Raw genomic sequence first — 6,000 nt, forward strand, 5'->3', positions numbered from 1 at the left:
AATGAAAAGGGTGATGAGGTTTGGAAAAAAAGGGTATGCTTATCCCTCATTACATTGGTCATTTGAAGTTCTAGACATTGTAGGACAATGGCTTACAAATTAGCTTTGCTGTCTACTTTGTTCGGGTTCTATCTAGTGTTATATGTATCCATGTTGAAGAGGTAACATGGGGATGGGGAGTACATTATCGAGTGGGAATCGATCTGACTAGATAGGAATCTTTAGTATGAAGAGGAGCCAGTTGCAATTCTGGATCAGGATGTTCATAAATTAAGGACAAAGAAATAGTTGTTCTTCCTCATGTTGATTTGCAATTTGAACTTCTCCTTGTTGATGCAGTACTTTTTTTCTTGCAGATGATCTAAGCATGCCCAAGTTTTTGACATTTCTGGCATCTCATATCCGACTTTCTCTAGCATTTGAAGTGAGGATGATTCTTCCTTTCACAATATTGATAGGGAGGGAATTCTTCTCCTCTGTTGCTGTAACACCCCGAAAATTTCTAAGTTAAGACTCGAACCATTCTTCAGTTACTTATAGGGTCATATCGGGCGATTCTTAAATTTCCCATATGTGTAAAGGTAAATTCTTTAGTGTGGGAATGATTTTGGATATAAATTAAGGTCACTAGAATCCCCTAGCACAAAGTTGAGTTGAAAGTTTCCTTACCGATTAAGTTTTGATGTAAGATTCTACTTGTGTCAACTTCAAACGACAATATCTCTTAGAATATAAAGATTTACGTGACCCATGACCTACCAAATTAATGGTATTTGAATATTCTTTCCAACGCCACCAATTTCGCAATAATCCGAGTTTTGAGTATAAAGTTATGACCATTTTAGTAACCGATATAGTGTAGTGACGAATTAACCGATGGGAAAACTAAAAAGGGTCATTTTTGTCTTTTTACCTTTAAGAAAACCCTAAAATAATCTATTGACTATTTAAAGACCCAAAACAATCAGATTTTCATCTCTTAATTCATCATTCTCTTCTCTCTCAAACCCTGAGGCAAAATCAAAGTATAAGACTCCATTCAAGATTCTTTCAATCTTTTTCAAGATTTTTCTTCAAGGTAAGTCTTTCTCCAAGAATTCCATTCTTTCCAACTCAAATTCCTCCATACAATTGTGAATCACTAAGGAAAATCATAATATTGGCCATAGAGATTTCAAGAAACTAATTCAAGAATCTCAAGAAAGGTTTTCTTGATTGTTTAACTTCAAGCTAGGGTTTCAAGGCTTCTAATCAAGTTCTTCTTCAGGATTCTTCAAGATTCTTCAAGAACCTTGTTCTTTCAGGTATGTAAAGCTATCATAGTGTTGGACTAGTATGTCCTCACACCCTACATCTACTTTCAAATCAGTCAAAGAGAGATGTAAGATTCTTCCCCTAGATTTGAGTATTCATGAGATAAGTTGATTTTGAGTTCTCGAGTTCCTGTTTCTTTTTTAAATTCTATTCCTAATTATTTAATTGCTATATGTTATGCATTAAGATTCTTGAGTTAATTCGTTCATGTCTATATTTCATTATGAACCCTATGAATTGAGTATTTATGAGAGGAGTAGTATCGTTGAGTTCTGAGTTCTTGAGTTCTGAGTATTGAGTTTTCACATTGCTATTAAAATCCCTGAGTTGAGTCGTTCATGTCCATAATTTGGCATGAATCCTATGAATTATGTTATAAATCTTGAGAAGCTTTTTAAAGTCAACACTTGAGTTTAAACTAAGTTTTTGAAGAAGTAAAGATGAGTTTTGAGAAGGAGTTTCTAAAACATGATTAGTATGACAATCGAGTATGCCATCAATGTTTAAGCAGTATGGTATCTAGTTATGCCATCAATGTTTATGCAGTATGACTTCTCGAGTCATCAATGATCATATCATAATATGATATTTATATATTTTTGAGAAATAGCTTTCAAGTATGAATTGAGTAAGAGTATAAGGGGACTAAATATTCCAAAATGTATTAGTTTTTACATTGATAAAAGAGAAACTTTGATTTCTCAATGAGTTATGAGTTCAAAGATATTTCAAGAGAAGTTACCCCTTTTAAGAGGACAGTTTGAGCAATTATCTCAAACCAGAGGAAGAGTATGTTTATTTAAACATTGAGCTAAAGTGTTTCACACTCGGCACATAACATTAGATCAAGTAGTTAGGTAGATCATACATGATATTCTTAGTAGAGCTCAACATTGTAGTAAGCTAGCAAGTAGGCTTTTGGTTTTAAATTTCTATCCATAATGATAGGAAGTTTGATTTTTTTTGAGTAGTTGTTTGTTGATAGTGTAAGTTTGGGAGCTATCCAAACTACATTTTTTTTCCCGGGATGTATTTCTCACTTGGTATATAAAATCTTACTTACCAAAAAAAATATTACTGGGAGTAGTATTGAGCACCGATATAGGGATGAGTTCAACCAACTCACATTCCTCATAAACCATGTATGCCAACATGGGTACATGATCAAACTTTTTAGATGAATCATATGTGCCTTCAGGCAGAGCTCAGTGGATCTACTTAGTTGAGGTGTCCTATATCCCAGCAAGGTATAGGACAGTTCTGGCAGCATGGGCGAGACACTGTATCATCATGTAGCTCATAGTAATGATTGTTGGTTAGAGAATCTCCTAATAGAGTGAAAGAGTATTTTTATATATCACTTATTATGTTGAGTTCAGAGATGAGAAAATATTTTGTAAAGCTTTAATGATTTAAATCATTTATTTCTTTATACTTAGCTTGAGTACATTATTATCTATTGCAGTCCTTTATTTCAGTTATTTGTTATTCAGCTATATTACATACTCGTACATACAATTACTGATGTCATTCGACCTGCATCTCTTAATGATGCAGATACATGTTCTTAGGATCCTCAATAAGAGTCTGTTGAGATCATTTAATCCGCTCGTCTGCTTAAGAGTGAGACCTCCTTGCTTTCGGAGTACTCCAATTTTTTGAGTTGTTAGTAGTAGTTCTTTTGAGGAGTAGTGGGTCTAGTCCTGACACTCATCTTTGTATAGTAGAGGCTTCATAGATTGACTCTTTTGGAGAGTCTTCAGTTTTCAGACACTCATCTTTGTATAGTAGAGGCTTCATAGATTGACTCTTTTGGAGAGTCTTTCAGTTTTTAGATATTTTATTTAAACTTATGTTTCATACTCAATATATTCAGCAAAGTTTGAGATTCAGTAAACTATTTTTTTAAATGTTTCTTTCAGTTTGATGCTTATCTATGCTTGAGTTAGGCTTCCGCTTGTAGTCAACCATGATGAGGGTTTGCTTGGGGACCAAGAATAATTCTCGAGTGCCGGCCATATCCAGGGTGTAGGCTCGGGTCATGGCATTTGTTGCTTGAATTGTGGCTACTTCTATTACCAGCGGAAACCTGATTATTTTCAGCATAATTCTTCTTCCCTTTGGTTTTCTAGTATTTTCTTCCGAGATAGTTTTGCAACTTGGCCTGAAGTGCACCTTCTACCAACCCCACCCGTCTCATTAGCCTTTTTTCTCTTGTACATGTAATGTAACAAGAAGTTTCTCAATAACTCTACTATCAGGAAGCTTATTGCCTAACATCCTTACCTTGATCACAATGCTAAGAAGCCTATCTGAGTATTCTTTGACAGTTTCATAATCTTTCATTCTTTGTATCTCAAATTCTCTAATGAGATTCATAACTTTTATACCTTTGATTTTCTCATCTCCTTGGTATTCTTCTATTGATTTTGCCAATTCCAATGCCATGATTCTGGAAAAAATTGTAGGTGAACGTGCAACATATAAGCAAGATTTCGCCTTGGATTTTCTTGTCTTCCTTTCCTTGTGAGGCTTGATCTGAGCGATTGTTGTATTGCTAGGTAAAACATGAATTTTGTAATTCTCCTCTACTGCTTCCCAGAGATCACATGCCTCCATGTGATTTTGCATCTTGATAGCCCATACCTGGTAGTTCTCTCTATAAAACACTAGTGGAGAAATAGCATAAGAACCAAATGAGTGTATAGAATCCATGTGTTCTAATGGCTTTGCAAGGAAACATGCAGGGACTTTCATGATTGTTCACTCAAACTACACTCACAAGTCACTCACAGGTCCCTTAAGATGAGGACTCTAATTACCAATTTGTTGGTGTCTACAGATAAAGAAATCATACGACAAAAGAAGAAGAAAAGAGTTTTATTAAGATGAAAGAAAATATATTTAAATAGAAGAAACCCTAACTGTCTACAGTAAGTAATGCAGTAACTCAAAAAACAGAGTCTTCCTAATAACTAGGAACTTAGTCTACCAACAGCTACATGCCTAAAGACTAGGAAACTGACAACTGAAAATAAAATAGAAAAAATCTATTTTCTGAAAACAGAAAACACATCAGTAGTTATGTCATCCTGCCAACTCAACATCAATTAACAACTCATGAGACAAATTTCAACATTGACAATCTTATGCAATGAAAGTGTTTTTGTTTACTTGTGTTGCAAGGGTGATTATATTTCATTATGATTGTGATTGTGTTTGTATGACTAATGGTTAGCTCGGATACCATGCCTAGTACGGGATACAAATGGTTGGTGCATGAATTTCAGATTCTAGGCGGGTTTTTTTGTGAATGTTTGACAATGGTTGAATATAAAGACTTGTTTTACTTATTAAAATATTGTTCTAAAGTTGGTTTATTGTTTGTGTGTTGGTAGATAGTTGGTTCTTCCATTGGGGGGAGGGGGGGTTTAGTGTAGGTGTCATTCACGACGGGTTGGATCGTGACAATGAAATTAATTAAGAAGTGATATTAAAACGTGAATATATTATAAAAAATATGCGTTAATTAGCCTCAAACACGCAGTATTAATATTAGCACATAAACATGTCCAAGTCAAACAAATTATACTCTAGCATAAAATAGTTCATCCCAAATTGTGCTACTGGAGAGGCTTTTGAACAGAACATTGGTGAGAATTTTAAAGAACGACAACTCATTTAGTGACAATAAAATAGGCAAACAAGCAACCACACATATTTACCAACTGACAACCCAATGAGGAACAAAGTTTAATCAAAACAACTATATTATCACAGTTGGCTGTGAAACTTAGGAGAGTTGGAAAAATAGCCACTCTCCAAACTTAATTGAACATTTAGACAAAAGTCTTAAAAATAGTACTTTAGACACCATATATGACATCACTCAATATTCTTTCAAAACATACAACACCCTACTCTCAAGTTTTTGATACAACACTTTGGTTCCCACTCCTCCAACACAAATGTGGTATTGTTTTATTTTTTTCCATTTATTAAAAAATTTACCTGGAGAAAAGCTCTCCAAGAAGAAACCAAAATGCTGCCATTTTTGTAGCTGATTTAGCTGATTCCGGTGACTTTTCCGATGATATTTTAGCTTTCGCAAGTGAAATCATCATCATTCTAGTCATTGCTTTTCTTTTTATACCATTTTCTTTCAAATAGCTTCAAAGAAAAAAAATTACCACCATTCTTGAAGCTTGCAAAAATCTTCCAAAAGCACTTCATAACTCGTTTTTAGATAAACTTTAGTTGTTTAGGACTATAGATACATGTTTTCCATTTCGAGCTTGATTTGAACCCATTCTTGTTCATTCACGTCTTGTACAGATTCCGTACCAGTCATCGATCGCTAGTTACCGATATCGTAATCTAGTATCTATCAGTGTAGTCTATATATAGCAGTAGCTGAATTTGTTGTTGCTGGTGGTGACTATATGGGAGTATGGGAGGAGACTCCAAAAAGCTGGTATTGGAAATATTTTAGTAAGACTGTAGTTCCCATTGCGTTGCATCGCAATGGTTTATATGATGATATGATTGCAAGCGTAATTGAGGTTGGTGAGCTAGCCTGCGAGCCAGGCAACTTGGTGATAAGCTATCAAATGAATGGGAGGGAAAAATACATCCCACATTCATAAATAATGATAGGCATGTGAGCTTGTACATGATGGATATTGT

Source organism: Solanum stenotomum, chromosome 2, assembly GCF_019186545.1.
Source record: "Solanum stenotomum isolate F172 chromosome 2, ASM1918654v1, whole genome shotgun sequence".
Taxonomy (NCBI): domain Eukaryota; kingdom Viridiplantae; phylum Streptophyta; class Magnoliopsida; order Solanales; family Solanaceae; genus Solanum; species Solanum stenotomum.